We start from the raw sequence: 16,272 nt of genomic DNA on the forward strand, positions 1-16,272 counted from the left end.
CAGACCAAAAAAAAATAGATGCCCAAAATCACCAGTCTACGTAAATGCAATGAAGAGATTCAGCCATGAAACAGGCTGAGTTGAAAAACACAAGAGGAGGAGCTACTTAGATGGTGATGGTGACATTTAAGGTGACACCTGAGGATAGCAAGGAGCTAGGTAATGAAAGCTTCTTGGCTCCGTGTTTCAGTCAGAGTGGCCACTTCAGGGCACCAAGACTCGGGGCTTGGAACCAAGGAACAGGTGGAGCCCCAAAAATGGAGAGAAAAGTATGCTGAGCAAATTTCCTAGGATTTCAGAGCAAGAAGGGGTCCCAGGAAATGTGGTCCAGTGCCCTGCCACCAAGCAGCTGGTGGGACCCCATTTCAGAGCTCACACAATGTATCTACTTCCTTTGCTCTAGGCTGACGACTAATTAGGCTGTTATTTTTAAAGGGAGGGGGCGGGGCAGAAGCCAAAGATAGGCATACGACTTCAATCGTCTTGTAAAGCACCCTTTTCCCTCACCAGTCATCATTGCCAGCCCTCACAATTTGATATTACATTTTTTTAATTGAGGTAAAATCCACATAGCATAAATAAACAATTTTAACCTAACGATTTAGTGGCATTTGGCATTCACAATGTCGTGCAGCCATCACTACTATCCAGTTACAAACCGTTTTCATCACCCCAAAAGGAAACCTTGCACCCATTAAGCAATCATTCCCCTCTCCCCACCCTCATTCCCAGCCCCTGACAACCGCTAATATGCTCTCTTTCTCTAAGGATTTGCTTCTTTTGGATATTTCATATAAATGGAGACATTATTACACTTAAAATTTGGGGTTATTCCGTAGTATATTTACATTATCAAAGCTTGTACATTGTTTTGTGCTCCTGTGAATTTATAGACTAAATAGGTCCAACTGAGATCTAGAATAAAAGGTTTTATTCAGAGTCAGTGGTTATTTGCAATAATGAGGAGAAACTAGGAAAAGATTTACAGCAGGCAAGTGACAAACGTGTTGCTTGGTGCCGGATTATCACTATGATGAAAGTTTAACGCACATGTAAAATAAGTAATGTCGTGTCCTTTTCTCTGAAGTAAACTATTCAGAAAATATCCTCATTTCCTTCGGGGAACTCTGAGCCTTTTCCCTGAGCATCTGAACATTCAGGATACGAAAGACATCTACTAGCCTACGTAGAATGGAAGAGGCTGCCCTGATGAACTGAAGAGAGATCAAGCTGGAATTCAAACCATGAGCAGGAAGTAATTTGCATGAAAATTTTTTTGTATATGTATTTTTTTTTTACATATTATTTTTATAGATTTGAAAGGTGGTTGAATAATCTTCGGTAGCTTAGAAAAACACACAGAAAGACTCTTTGAATGTTCTATATTCATTTACAAATTTAACGTTAAACTTTTAAATGTCCTTTCACTTGAATTACATTTAAGATCACATATTTTAAATTATAAAACACAATCAAACTTTAGGGAAAACTGGGAGTAACGGTTTAGATGCATATATATGAAGTCTTCGTTACAACAGAATGTCATTTTATAAGTTCAATTTTTGAAGATGGGATGTTAACAATTACATATTTGTTCCTCTAAACAGGAAAATAAAAGGAAGCTTGATATTGAAATTCTGAAATCCAAGTTTCTCCTGAAAAGTCCTTTTCTTCCAAAGGAATTCCTCTCCCTCCGGGATTACTTTTTTTCATAGACTACTTTAAATGAGCTGAATTCTCACCCCTCATGATTGCCTTACAAATGTAGTTGAAAGCCAAAACAATATATTCTAACATGCTAAGGAAACTCTTTCTTATTTATAACACCATCAGTTCCAAAAGTATTGGTAATTCATGGAGATCAGTCAAACCTTTATGCTAGAATCTAAAAAATTTGGCTAACACAGCCAGACTGTCAATACCATGTCTAAATTTAGTTCCTAATTGGCCTATGGAATGGCCTTGTTGCCATGACTAACCAAACAATATACATGAATGGTTAAGATTAAATTGCTTGGAAAAGAGGGAGGGAACTGGAAGGTGAAAATGAGACATTTAATCATTAGCTAAAGCACATGGAATTTGGACTCTTGTGTCTGGACTCAAAGGGATTTCTAAAGGAAATGATCCCCAAATTCAGGCTCCTTTAGTAGAGCAAGTTTGCCAGGACAGAGAGATAATGAAGGCATCATTTTCTGATTTTAAATGCTTCAACAGATGACCAAAGGAAAAATTTATTAAACTACTATAGTGGTTCCTAGCTTAAAGATCTGAAAATGTGGCTTCAGATACAGTATCTCAGGCTGGAAACTTCCTGGACTGGAGCTGCATTCTGAATCCCAATTTCTTACAGACTCTCAATCAAACCTCCTTGAGCTTCTCCAGCCTCCCCCCACAAGTGGCTGCTTCTAACCCCATCATGAATCGGGCTTCTTCCTAAGATGCTTTGTTAAATTCCACAGAAATTCAATTTTCTGAATGTCTTAGTGATGATCCTGGTGAATATTCATGTTATGCTTAGATGGAACAGGGCAGGAAATTGAAGACTTAGGATTTGGGCGTCAGACAGACATGGAATCAATTCCTGACATTTATAACTGAACAACCTAAAGCCCCTTAACCTCTTTAATCCTATGATATGGCCACAATCTGTCCAACAGAGAGCACACAGACTCTAGTGCCAGACTGCCTGGGTCCAAATCCTAATTCACCTCTTACTAGCAAGTTACTTAGTCACTCTTTGCCTCATTTTCCTTATTTGTAAAAAAGAGAAAATAATAGTACCTAAATCAGAAGGTTGATATGAGAATTAAATGAGTTAAAGTCTGTAAATCACGTCAGTGTCTGGCATGTAAGAGGCATATAAGAGATTTCAGTAGCAGTAGTAGAAAAAGAAATGTTATTGTGGGCCAGCCCTGGTGGCCTAGTGGTTGAGTTCAGCACACTCCGCTTTAGCCCCAGTTCGGTTCCCCGGCGAGGACATATACCGCTTGTCTGTCAGTGGCCATGCTGTGGCGGCAGCTCACATACAAAAAGAGGAAGATTGGCAGCAGATGTTAGCTCAGGGCGAATCTTCCTCAGCAAAAGAAGAAAAGAAAAGAAAGGAAAAAAAGAAAAGAAAAGAAATGTTATTGTCATTATTATCTAGCAGTTTTGTATGGGAATTACATGAGATCATGAAGTGGCTCACAAAGAGTAAGCATTCAATCAATAGTGCTTATTATATATGGCTGTCTTCAGAAAAGACAAAGGCAGAGAATGCTTATTCTCATTCATTTAGCAATAAACATTTTTAGTGAGTAACTATAAAATGCTGGCAACAGTGCCAGGTGCTGACCACACAGAGATGCAAAGACAGGAAGCCAATCCTCAACAACTCTCAGGCTAGCAGGGAAACGAATGCACAATGGAGTGTTTTAGGTGCTATGATACATGTTTAGGATAGGATTCCTATCCTAGGATTTAGCATAGGATTCCCTGGTGGCCCAGAGGGAGGAGATCAGGGAAGGCTCCCTAAAGGAGGTGGCACTGGAGTTGAATCTTTAAACATGAATGATGCCAGCCAGGTGGCGAAGACAAGTGGGCGTTCCAGGAGAGGAAGCAGCCACACCTCACACTGCTGCCAAGGGCCTCTTTCTGTCCCAACAGAGCTTAGCTTAGAAAAACACACAGATGATATCATTCTCTTCTTTACATCCCATCTCAGCCCCTCACTGCCAAGAAGACAAAGGCTAAGCTCTCTACCTGGCATTCAAGCCTTTTTACCACCTGACCCTACCTCCTTTGTAGCTCCATCTCTGGCCACTCCTCTCCATGAGCACTGTGTTCTGAGCACTCTATACGGGCTGTCACTGCTGCACCTTTGCTCACACAGGTGCCCCTGCCCAACATGCCTTCCTCCCTCTCCTCCATCCTCCATCTGGTATTTTCATACTCAACCTTCAAGACCCATCAAACGTCACCTCCTTGGCAAGTCTTCTCCAATCTTCCTGGGAAGTAATAATTCCTCTTCCCTCTGTACTTTGGCACATTCCTTACCGCATTGTATCATTACATCTTGTTTATCTCTCTCCCCCACTCTCACTAAAATACAAATTCCACAAGGTCAAGGTTTTATTTGACTTTGCATTCCCAGAGCTTAGCCAAACCCATGGTAAGCTCACTATAAACTTGAGCTATTATTTCTCTGATGGATGCTGAGCAAATGTTCACTGAGTCATGGAGTCAGTGTAAGGAGAACTTGCTGAGGAAGAAGTCAGTCAGCCACATCAGAGATTGTTCACAGCAATTTTGTGCAGAGAAAATCAAGCAGCATTTCCTGGCTTTCTTGCTCCTTAGTCTCCTGAGCGTTTGCTTTGGAAATGTACAGCCAATAAGAAAAAAGTGATTGGAAGAAATTACACCTTTGGAGTCCCATGTCCCTATGAAACACACAGTCCTGATATTTTAATTTCTCTTGCCATCCAATGACCTCTCATCAGCCATTAGAGACTGTGACCTAGATTGTCCTGCACAATAAGTTGGAAGTAATTCTTACCTGTTGGCACAGAACTCAATTCTCATCTTCCATGGCTTGTCAGGGACGTACACGAGACCAACTCAGGCTCCGCAATTACAAAAGAGAGCCTTGCCCTCAGATTCCCACACTGAACGGTGCTGAAAAGCACTTCACCAACGTCAGTGGGAATGAACCACATCTAAGAGGAGAAGGCCTATGGCAGCAAAAGTAGAATAAGGGCATTTAACATCAGCAACCTTTTTTCCCTCTCATTTGCCATGTCACCAGGGTTGGGCTGCTGGAATAGTCACATAATGTGGCCATGCTTATCAAAAATTGAGATGGCCATTATCAACCCAATCTACATGTGAAAGTGCCCACAGATACTTTTTCTGCAAGTAGGGCACCCTACACCTGTGCCCTATGCTACCACCTCATGCTACCAAAAAAGACAACTCACTTTTACCTCTTTCCTCTCTACAATAGGAAGCTTCAGTTTTTGCCTCTTCTCTTGCTTTAAGAATGTGAAGATCTCCCCCAACTATAGAAATAAATTCTACTGTTTGATTCTATCCCCAATGCTCTTTCTAACTTTTCTCACTTCCCCAGTTTATAGCCCATCGCCTGTCTTTCCACGATCTATCTGTCTACTCATCAGGAGTATTTGTTGAGTGTCTTCTGGGACCACCAACCTCTGGACTTCTTGTAAAGTGGTGAGACAAGTAAAATCTCTACTGTTCACAAAACTGTTAGGTATTGCTACTTGTCACTGAAATCATCTTAATTGATATGCTAGGTGACAGTAGTGGACTGCTCTGGTTTTGACCTGCCTGGCATTTCTTCCCCCTTCTTATCACAAGAACCTGACTTCCATTTGGGGAGCTCTCCATTTCCCATTCAATGTAGTCCTGATGGGACTGTGAGACATGACAGCTCGCCAAGGAGAAGAATTGGTTGAGGAGTGGGCTGTGGTCCAAGCTGGGCCAACCCAACTCTCGCCTAGGAATCTTGATCTTGAGCAGAGTGACAAAAGGGTGGAAAGCATTGGGAGCTGAGTCATCCTGATGGCAATGCCCAAAAAACCCTGTTCATGGAATATCCAGAGCTTCTCTCTTTACTTTTTTCCTGAGGCCTGCTGTTAACGAAATTTAAGGCAATTCACTAGAACCCAAGTTCAAGGTCAAAATGATTTTGATAGAAGGAAATACTTTTACCTTAAAAAAAGTTTAATTTTAACTACTTTGACATTCTATATCTATTTATCTCTGACAAATTCCTCCTCTGATTCTATAAAGCTTTGTGATTGCCATTCAGTATATCCCATTTTTTGTTAACCTGACTTGGTTTCTAACTGTAACCAAAGGAATGTAACTGATATAATGACAAATATATTAATTAATAAATGCTTCTCCAGAAACCAACCTAGAAGTACCAACTAAAATATGCAGTTCTTCCACAGTTATAATAGTTATAATATGCATTCTCATACAGTTTGACTTCTTAAAGTGGTAATTTCCAAAATGAGATAATCCCATGGCTGCTAAAATCCAAATTGGAATCTCTGAGAATGTTCTTTGAAAGTGCTCAGCTTCCGTTCCAGTTGTTCCTGTATATATATATGGCAAAAAAACATACTTAAAAGATCTTTTGATGGGCCGGCCCCGTGGCTTAGCGGTTAAGTGCGCGCGCTCCGCTACTGGCGGCCCGGTTTCGGATCCCGGGCGCGCACCAACGCACCACTTCTCTGGCCATGCTAAGGCCACGGCCCACATACAGCAACTAGAAGGATGTGCAACTATGACATACAACTATCTACTGGGGCTTTGGGGGGGGGGGGAAAGGAGGAGGATTGGCAATAGATGTTAGCTCAGAGCCGGTCTTCCTCAGCAAAAAGAGGAGGATTAGCATGGATGTTAGCTCAGGGCTGATCTTCCTCACAAAAAAAAAAAAAAGATCTTTTGAGTTTTGTTTGATTTTTTTTTTCCTTTTGAAAAATATAATGTGGTTAAAATAAAGCTTGATCTTTATGCCTTGGGAGTTCATTTCTGCTACTTGTCACAAGCTGGGGAGATGCTCTGGTTGGAGGGGCAGGTCCTTTCCTCTAAGCTAAGGAATTTAATGGACCCAATATTCTCAAGTCTCCTCCCCCACACCATTCATAATCTTTCCTAAGGGAGAAAATGGATCTTCACTTATATTACTCTAATTAGTGTTCTTGGCAAGTCTTAATTTGACCGGCCCAGATTCATCCTGCAGAAAAACGCATTTCACTGCTGGTGGATGACAAGCTGCTAATGCAGGGGAGCCCCAGAGAAGCTCCTTGGCAGGCTTACCGACTTCGCATTGTTTCCTAGAAGACTACTGGAAACCTCCACCCACAGCTTTGGATACCATTTTTAAAAAATGAAGTCTTTATCCCTTGACAGATAAAAATGGTTAAGGCAATTCACCAGAACAAAAGTTCAAAGTAAAGATGATTTTGATAGAAGAGAAATACATTTAGCTTAAAAAAAAAAAGGATTATTTAATTTTAACTACTTTGCCGTTGTTCGTCTATTTATCTATTGAATATCAGCATTTATTCCGGGCTCTGCATGCAGACCTGTAAATATCTTGTTTAGATTGCTTTACTCTGACACTCTCTCAGTAGAAATGTTTCCTTGTTCTTATGGTAAATTCCACCTATTATCTTCCATACTTGCCACCAGTTGCCAAGGAAACTTTTCTTCCTTGTGTATAGGAGAATTTTATTGGTTTTTTAAAAAATCTCTTTGAGGGCAGTTGTATATTGCATTTCTCATTCTCATCAGGCAATGGGAAGGGAAACATAGTTTCTAATCCTAATGAGCAAAAGTTTGAGCCAAACATGGAAATGATATATCTTAAAACATGTTTTGCCACATGAGCTAAGACAGTGGTTGGTAAACGCTAGTTCTTAGACTAGCTTATATCAGAAATAATAGAGGAGCTTCTTTAAAAAGCACAATCTCTGGCCCTCACCTGAGCCAATGAATTGGAATCATTTTAATGGAAAATGTATCTATTTGAAAGACTAAATTGGAGCTACATATGCCACATAAAAAGGTGTCCAAGAGACAGTGGCCCCGAAAAGCAAGTAACAGAACAGTAGATATAGAATGATCACATTTGTGAAAAAAAGATATAAATATGCATATGATTGTGTTATGTACAAAAGTTTTCGAAGACATTATACAATAATATATTCACAGTGGATTGTTCTAGGAAGTGCGAAGTGGAGGATCGAGGATTTACTTTCTCCTTTTTACCTTTCTGCACTTTTTGAATTATTTTAACCAAAAGCACATACTACTTTTGTAACTGAAATTAATTAATCAACAGTGAAAAATACATTAAAAGCTTCCTGGGGCATTCCGATCATCAGCCAGTTTCAGGGACCACTGCACCAGGCAAATGAGATAAAACTCCATTAGTTTAATTTCTCAATTAAAAGAATTGCACTTTCTCTCAAGATGCAAGTTCTTCTAATTATCCTCTCAGTACCAGGCCTCAAAGCAATGTTGACACCTGCCAGCACTTATCTACACAGAAAGTAATAAAGGAGGATGTATGATGGAGGAACAAACAAATAACTTATATTGAAATTTGAAGGTGGAAACATTACAGCCCAAGGAGAAAAAAGCCGTAAAATTACTTTTATAGAGACGAAGACCAGGAAACTAAATTCTTATCCACCATCTTATAGTTCCGTAATATAAAGTACTCTGTCTCACTTCGTTTAATGAAAAGATCCATAAATCAAGGTAACATTTTACTGCTTTAGTTCCCTCTTGGAAAGTTTGATTGTCAGTGGCCAACGTATTAGTTCTTATTATTAGAAACTGTAATCATTTATCATTTTGATGTAGGTCTTAATGAAATAGGCTGAGTCAACCCCAAGCGGAATATTCCTTAGTATTCCTCAATGGTAAAATTCCGTTGCCACTAGCCAAAGAACAAGAATCTTCTACTCTTTAGATTATAGCTTTGAGACACTACCTTTTACACATTTTCGCTTTCCTTTACCCACCTCCATGCTGGAATGTTGGCCCAGCACTCTGCTATTAGCCATTTAGAGATCCAAGCAACTTTAGAAGCATGTGGAAGAAATCTCAAGACAGAAATTCCTGCAGGTAGGAATTGAGAAAGACTCAAATGATTCTCAGCTCAGGCCTGCCTTCAGAACATGTGGTACCAGTTCAGCATTCAGATTCCCTGTGGCCATGGAAATTTTAATTCAGTAAGTTGGGTACTGCTAGCCCTGGTGGTCTAGCGGTTAAGATTTGGTGCTCTCACCACTGTGGCCTGGGTTGGTTTCTTGGTCAGGGAACCACACCAGCCGTCTATCAGTCATCATACGGTGGCGGCTGCGTGTTGCTGTGATGCTGAAAGCTATGCCACTGGGATTTCAAATACCAATAGGGTCACCCACAGTGGGTAGGTTTCAATGGAGCTTTCAGACTAGACAGATTAGGAAGAAGGACCTCGCCACCCATGTCTGAGAAAATTGGCCATGAAAACCCTGTGAATAGCAGCAGAGTATTGTCTGATATAGCACCAGGAGGTAGAGGATGACGCAAAAAGACTAGGCGGGGGTCAGCTCTATTCTACACAGGGTTGCTAGGAGTTGGAACTGACTCCATGGCACTAACAACAAAAAAGTTGGGTACTGGGCCCTGGAATCTGAATTTTAGCCAGTGCCCCAAGTGATTTTGGAGAGAAGTTGGAGCCACCATACCAGTCCTACACTGTCTCCCCCTAGACAGGAGATAAATGAACTTATGTGTTTGTTACCAAATGGGATTTTCTGTTATTTGTAGAATCCAATAAAATGCACATCTTAGCACGCCAATGTGGCCCCCTTACTCTCGTTTAAGTATGTGCCTGCTGATCACCAGTTTCTCTGATAAGCTTGCTTTTCTATTTTTCCACCCTTATTTCCAAAGACTGTTTGCATCTTCACACTTTTTTTTTTCCCTTTATCTTCCCAAAGCCCCAGTAGATAGTTGTATGTCATAGTTGCACAGCCTTCTAGCTGCTGTGTGTGGGACGCTGCCTCAGCATGGCCGGACAAGCGGTGCGTCGGTGCTTACCCGGGATCCGAACCCAGGTCGCCAGTAGCGGAGCGCACGCACTTAACCACTAAACCACGGGACCGGTCCCCTGCATCTTCACACTTTTAACTTTGGGGACCACTTCTCTTTAGTCTGAGAAGTTTGTCCTGTCTTTTCCTGAAATTTCTATTTTCAAAATGTAAATATGCCTAGCGGCCAGCATGGTGGTGTAGCAGTTAAGTTTGCGCACTCCACTTCAGCAGCCTGGGGTTCACAGGTTCAGATCCCAGGCGCAGACCGTCACACCACTTGCCAAGCCATGCTGTGGAGGCATCCCATACAAAGTAGAGGAAAATGGGCGTGGTTGTTAGCTCAGGGCTAATCTTCCTCATACACACACACCAAAAAGTAAATATGCCTAAATATGAAATGCCTATTTATAGATTACTTCATTATAAAACAAATTATAATATAATCCACAATAAATTGAAAAAGTTTACAGACAGCCTGAAAAAATGTCAAGCTTTTAGCTGTCATAAATTCACCAATTTATTCATTCATCTAGCAAATGTTTGTTGCATACATATATTATCTGCAGAGTGATTTGCTAAACACTGAAGGCTAATCCAAGAGAATAAAATCTACTTTCTCCCCTGGGGTTAGGGGATAAAGATACACAAGCCTGAAATAGATATTTAATAATGCAAAGACAAAGGTGATCAAGCGGTCAAAAAGAGGTTTGGCCAAAATTATATTATCATTTAAAGAGGATGGAAATTACACTGGCTGGAACAATTTTCTAAACAATTGTCTTTCTGAATAAAACGTTTGCTTCAGTAAATCAAGCTTTTTGGAAAAAGTTTTTTCAAGGGCAAATAGTAAGACTATTTTGGAACAAAGAGGGTCATTTACGAAAAAGAGAAAGAGTCAGAAGGCATTTGTAGAAGAAAGCAAATGTTTCCATGTCCAGCCCTCAGTTCCACATGTAGCCTTATTATTTTTCTCAAGGGACCCATTAAGCCCTCAAGGAAAAATGAAGCTGGATTCCAAATCATTCCTGCGAAGTAGAATTCCAAAATGGTGATGTAAATGATTTCCTTACATACTCTGTTTGTGTATGTACTTAGTACCCTCACCAACAGGACTGTAATTACACTGGATGCAAAGATTGGTGCTTCCAAGTCCCCACGGTGTAAGCACGGTGCCCCCTCAAATCTGGAGCAGGAGAAAGCCTTTTGAATTAAATTATAAAGCGACAATATATGTGAAATCATGTTAAAGGCAGAGAAATTATATAGAAATAAGGCTGTGCAGTTGTCAGATAAATGTGGAAAAAGAACCCAATAAATTTTCTTCATACTCCGTTTCACTATATCCTCATGTATTCCCTTCGATGTGTCATGCCAACCAAACCTAGAAGCTATAGATTTAGAGAAAAGGAAATGTGAATTAAGCATCAAAGAACTCTACTTTGCAAAAGGTCACTTTCCTTGAGTAGTAGAAAGCATATTGTCTTTTATTAAAATAAATAATTAAACAAATGCATTTTTTAAAAACCCATTAGCTTTATCCAATCACAGTATCATAAGATCCATACTTCTCCTATCATAAAATAATTTGGCTTGTCCCTGAAAAAATAAATAAATAAAAATGTGGCTTTTGGAGTTGTAATTGACAGCTTCTACTCTTCTACAAATGCCAATAATAAACATTCTTGAGAGCAGGACGGAAAGGATGTTGCATAGATTTGTTTAAAGTATCCCTTGGACTTCTCAGAATATCCTAACATCAAATATTCTGTACCATGTCTCTGTACAGATCTTTGGGTTGATCAGGCCAAGCATCTTTGTAATGGGCATCCGGTTTTTTCCTACTTAGGTCTCCTGCTTTGCAGGAACTTCTCCTACCCCCGTTCAAACCAGGTGGCTTTGTTGATGGCTCCCAATTAGAATATCAGAGATAGGCACATGACCCTTAAAAAATATCTAAGATTATTATGTCTTCTTGATTAATTGACTTCTTTATGATTATGAAATGAACTTTAGCCTTTTTTATCCCTGGTAATATAACCTTGCTCAGAAATCCACTTGGTAGGGCATCCATAACAATAATTTTTTGTTGGAGAATAATGTTAAGGAACAAATTCTAGATTTTTTTCTCCCATATCGAAAAACTGTGGTCAATATCAAAAGACACTTTCATGAAAAACGACCATGGATATTTTCACTGGCTCTCATTTTCCTTCATTGAGAAGTATACGGTTTAAAATTTTCAGACGATCATGAATTCTCAGGGCCTGACCACACATGGTCTTTAAATATTTTGGAAAGGTTTTACCTGGATATTGGCTATACTCCAATGGTGACTTACATTCTGCCTCTTGAGATTTAAGAAATCCCTTTACCTTTTTTTTTTTAACAGATTTTGATTTTCTTTTTTTTTTTTTAATCCCCCCCCCCCGCCAAAGCCCCAGTAGATAGTTGTATGTCATAGTTGCACAGCCTTCTAGTTGCTGTATGTGGGACGTGGCCTCAGCATGGCCGGAGAAGCGGTACGTCGGTGCGCGACCAGGATCCGAACCCAGGCCGCCAGCAGCCGAGCGCCCGCACTTAACCGCTAAGCCACAGGGCTGGCCCCTACCTTTTATTTTAATTGTGGTAAAATACTCATAATATAAAATTTACTGTCTTAACCATTTTTAAGTGTACGGTTCAGTAGTGTTAATATTGTTGTCCAACCAATCTCCAGAACTTTTTCATCTTGCAAAACTCTACACCCATTAAACAACAGCTCTCCATTTCCCCCTCCTACAAATCCCTGGCAACCACCAATCTACTTTCCGTCGCCATGAATTTTACTTCCCTTTATTTTTTAAACAGCATTTTACCTCATTAATATCAAAGTATTACATTTTTTGCAAAAAATTCAGACAATTTGGAAATGTACAAAAGTAGAAAATTCATTCCATTCCTAATCCCGTAGCCCAGAGATAACGACTATTAACAGTTCTGTGTAGGTGATGCTGTGCCTTTTCTCTATACATCTATTTAGGAAGGGATGGAGTGGGGGGCTTGAATCACACACCCTCCTGAGAGATCCTTTGATCACAGCACCTTTAAATTTCATAGTCCTCCCACTGATCTTCCCTCACCATGGTTCCATGCTTATTTTGTGCTGTTCACAGATCATAATTCATAGGCTCCAACCGTCCCCCCCCAACCATGGGTAATTGCCATGTCCACAATCCACTTCCCTCGAAAGGACCAGAAAGTGCATGTAAACATGGAATTTCAGTTTAAGACCTTATCATTATTCAGTTTAAGACCTTCTCAATACTAACAGAAAAAAGTAGCAGACAATTAAATGAAAGCACAAAAGATTTTATAAAAGATTTTAAATAGCTGATAATAAATAAATATGATTTATTTAAAATAAACAGTCTCTTAAATATTACTTTTTCCAACAACCAAATGAAAAGCAGCCCATGTAAACTCTCCACAGGGGCTCTTCCTTGGATTCACCCTGCTCCTAATCTTGTTCCCTTGGCTATAAGTCCTCCATCATTTCTAGGATGAGTTCTTTTCCTAGCCTCCTTCAAGAGACTATCTCGCCACCTTTCTGGAAATCACATCCCCTATGAGCAAGGCTGTTCTCACTCAAGTTCCCTCACCCACTCCAGCAGTACATGCCCTGGTCTGTTATTTATTCTGAAATAACACTCCAGGAGCTCCAGTAGGACGGTTCCCAGTGGCTTCTCATTTCAGGTTTCTGCAACCTTGTGAGTTACAAATATGTTTCAATATTATTCCTAGCTTCCAGTTGGATCAGGCACCCATATAAACACATGGTCATCACCCCCATGTCTTGTTGTTCCCAACATCTGCATCATTTCATGACCGGTTAATATAGCATTAGCTGCTACAACAAATAAACTCTCAAATCTCTGTAGCTTGACGCACGAAGCCTAATGAGGATGTCTTGGTCGGTAGGAGACGTTCCATGTGGTTGTTAGGAGCCAGACCCCTGCCATTGGTGGCCCTGTCATCTGTTAGGTCCTCAAAATCCTCCATGGAGGACCCTCTGGAGGCTTCTACGTTCAATTAGCAGACACGGGGAAAAATGTGAAAGATCGTGTAGGAGTTTTTATCAGCCAGATCTGGAAGGGGTATGCAGCTCTTCTGCCCAGGTTCCAATGGCCAGAACTCAGCCACAAGGCAAAGGAGAGAGGGAAATTTAGTACAGCTGCATCCCATGAGGTAAAGGAAATAGGTTTTGTGAAAACATAGCAGTCTCTGCCACTACCTCCATAGTCTCTGTTTTAAGCACTCCACCCTCTCCCTGATGATCACTTCCTATGTTTCCAACTCATTTCCTTATGTACCCAAGTATAGCAATGCGGTCTCCCCCAGGACCTCCAATCCATTGACCCTATCATCTCTTCATTCTCTCATCCCACCTCCTATGTCTTCACTTAACTTTTTACTTGCCTTGGATGCCAAGTTCTACTATTAAAATCACTCCCGCTTGTACACCTTTAACTCTCTTGTCTCTCTCTCCCTTTCTCTTAGAATGTCTATTGGTTGCTGGCAATCATCTCAATGAAGCTTGAGCCCCTGTAACTAGGGATCTGCAATGTACTAGGAGCAACTAGTTCAGAACCCTCTGCCGCCATATCTGGTTCAGGGCTTTGTGCTCTGCTTGCCAGTGGCATAGTATAACCAATCCACCTGTGTGGATACATGACCTTTCTTTCCTGGTTCTCAGACATGCCAATCCTCAACTCTATGAACTTTTGGTTTGGTATTCATTAGTAATATCTGCTTACTTCTCAAAACCTAATGTAACACTGAATTCCTTATCATCACTGTTCCTAAAATCTCTTTAACCAAAAATTATTGCCTTGCTCAACCCTACCTATCTGCATATCTACCTCTCTAGCTCCCCTCTACAGATCTCCAAATAAATAATGACCACAACCCAAGCTGACAGTGGAATTTGGGAAAGAAAGATGGAGAGCGTCTTTCAAATAAAAGGAACAAAATGAGAAAAGACTCAGCAGTGAGGGGATGGATAATAAAGTTAGTTAGATTGGAGAGGCCCTGTCATGGAGACAACCAGACAGAGACTATAGCAGTAGGTGACTGGAAACCATTATAACTTTCTGAGAAAGACTAAAACATATTATAAAGCTACAATAATAAAAAGCTGTGGCATTGGTGCATGAGACAGAAATATTAATGGAACATAGGAGAAAGTCCATAAATTGACCTAAAATTGTATGAGAATTTAGTATATGATGAAGGCAGCATTTCAAATTAGTAAGGAAAAGACGGATTATTGAAGTTTTTGTGGTTGGGACAACTGAATAGCCATCTTGAAAAAAATAATGTTGAAGTCATGCCTCATACCTTACACCAGAATAAATTTCAGATGAATCAAAGATTTAAATGGAAAAAAAAACTTTACAAGTACTAGACAAAAATTTAAGATAATAATTTTTATAAACATTGAGTATGAAAGTCTTGCTAAGTATGAAACAATCCCCAGAAGTCAAGAAAAGATTAATAAATTCCATTTTTTTAAAGACAAGCAACAAGTTCGAGGGAAATATTTGAAACTGTAGAATGAAGGCTAATTTCTCTAAAATATAAAGATTTCTTCAAATCAATAAGAACAATCTCATGACTCAATAGAGGAACACAGAAGATATTGCCAAAAAGGAAAATACAAATATCCCTTAAACATATGAAAATATACTCAACCTTATTTATAACAATAAAAAATATAAAATTACATCCACACTGACGTATACTTTTCCCTCTATCAGACTAGTAAACTATGTTAATGAAGGTTTGAGGAATTTTCTCACACAAAACTGGAGAGAATGTAAATTGATAAATCTTTCTGGAGGCTAATCTGGCAATATCAAAATTACATACCCACGTCACCTTTGATCCAGTCATCTTACTTCTAAGGATTCTTCCTACAGATATACTCACACATGTGCAAAATAATTTATGGAGAGAATTACTCACTATAGAATTGTTGGTAATTGCAACAGATTGAGAACAACCTGAAAGCCAATCAACAGAAATCTGATTAAATTGATTTTCCATGCAGTAGTACCCTACACAGTCTTTAAAAAGAATGAAGAAGAGCTTTAAGTATTGACAGGAGACAATTTCCAAGTTATATTGTTAAATGTAGAAAGGCAAGATGCAGAACAGAATGCATATATGCTAATGTAATATGTTTTATTACTATAACATAATATGCTACTATATGAAAACAGGATGGATAAAAACAAATGGATGGAACAAGGCCTGTATCTGAGTTGGTAGCATTATACCAATGATACTAATGTCATTTTCCTTGGTTTTGAGCATGTACTATGCTTATGCAAGATGTTATCGTTGTGGGAAGCTGGCAAAGTGTACACAGGGACACTCTGTACTGTTCTTGCAGCTTGTTGTGATTCATAAACTCGTTCAAAATATAAAATTATTTTTAAAAAGAAATTGATATGTGTACACACGTGTATATGTATTTACGTGTGAATGCAAAAAATATCCGGAGGGAGGGATACACCACCAACTGAAAACATTGATTCACTCTGGGAAGGGGAATTAAGTGGCTGGGGAACTAGGGGAGGATATTTCTCTGCACATCCTTTTGTTCTTTATGAATTTAAAATCTTGTTTA

Source organism: Diceros bicornis, chromosome 25 (assembly GCF_020826845.1).
Source record: "Diceros bicornis minor isolate mBicDic1 chromosome 25, mDicBic1.mat.cur, whole genome shotgun sequence".
NCBI classification, from domain to species: Eukaryota; Metazoa; Chordata; class Mammalia; order Perissodactyla; family Rhinocerotidae; genus Diceros; species Diceros bicornis.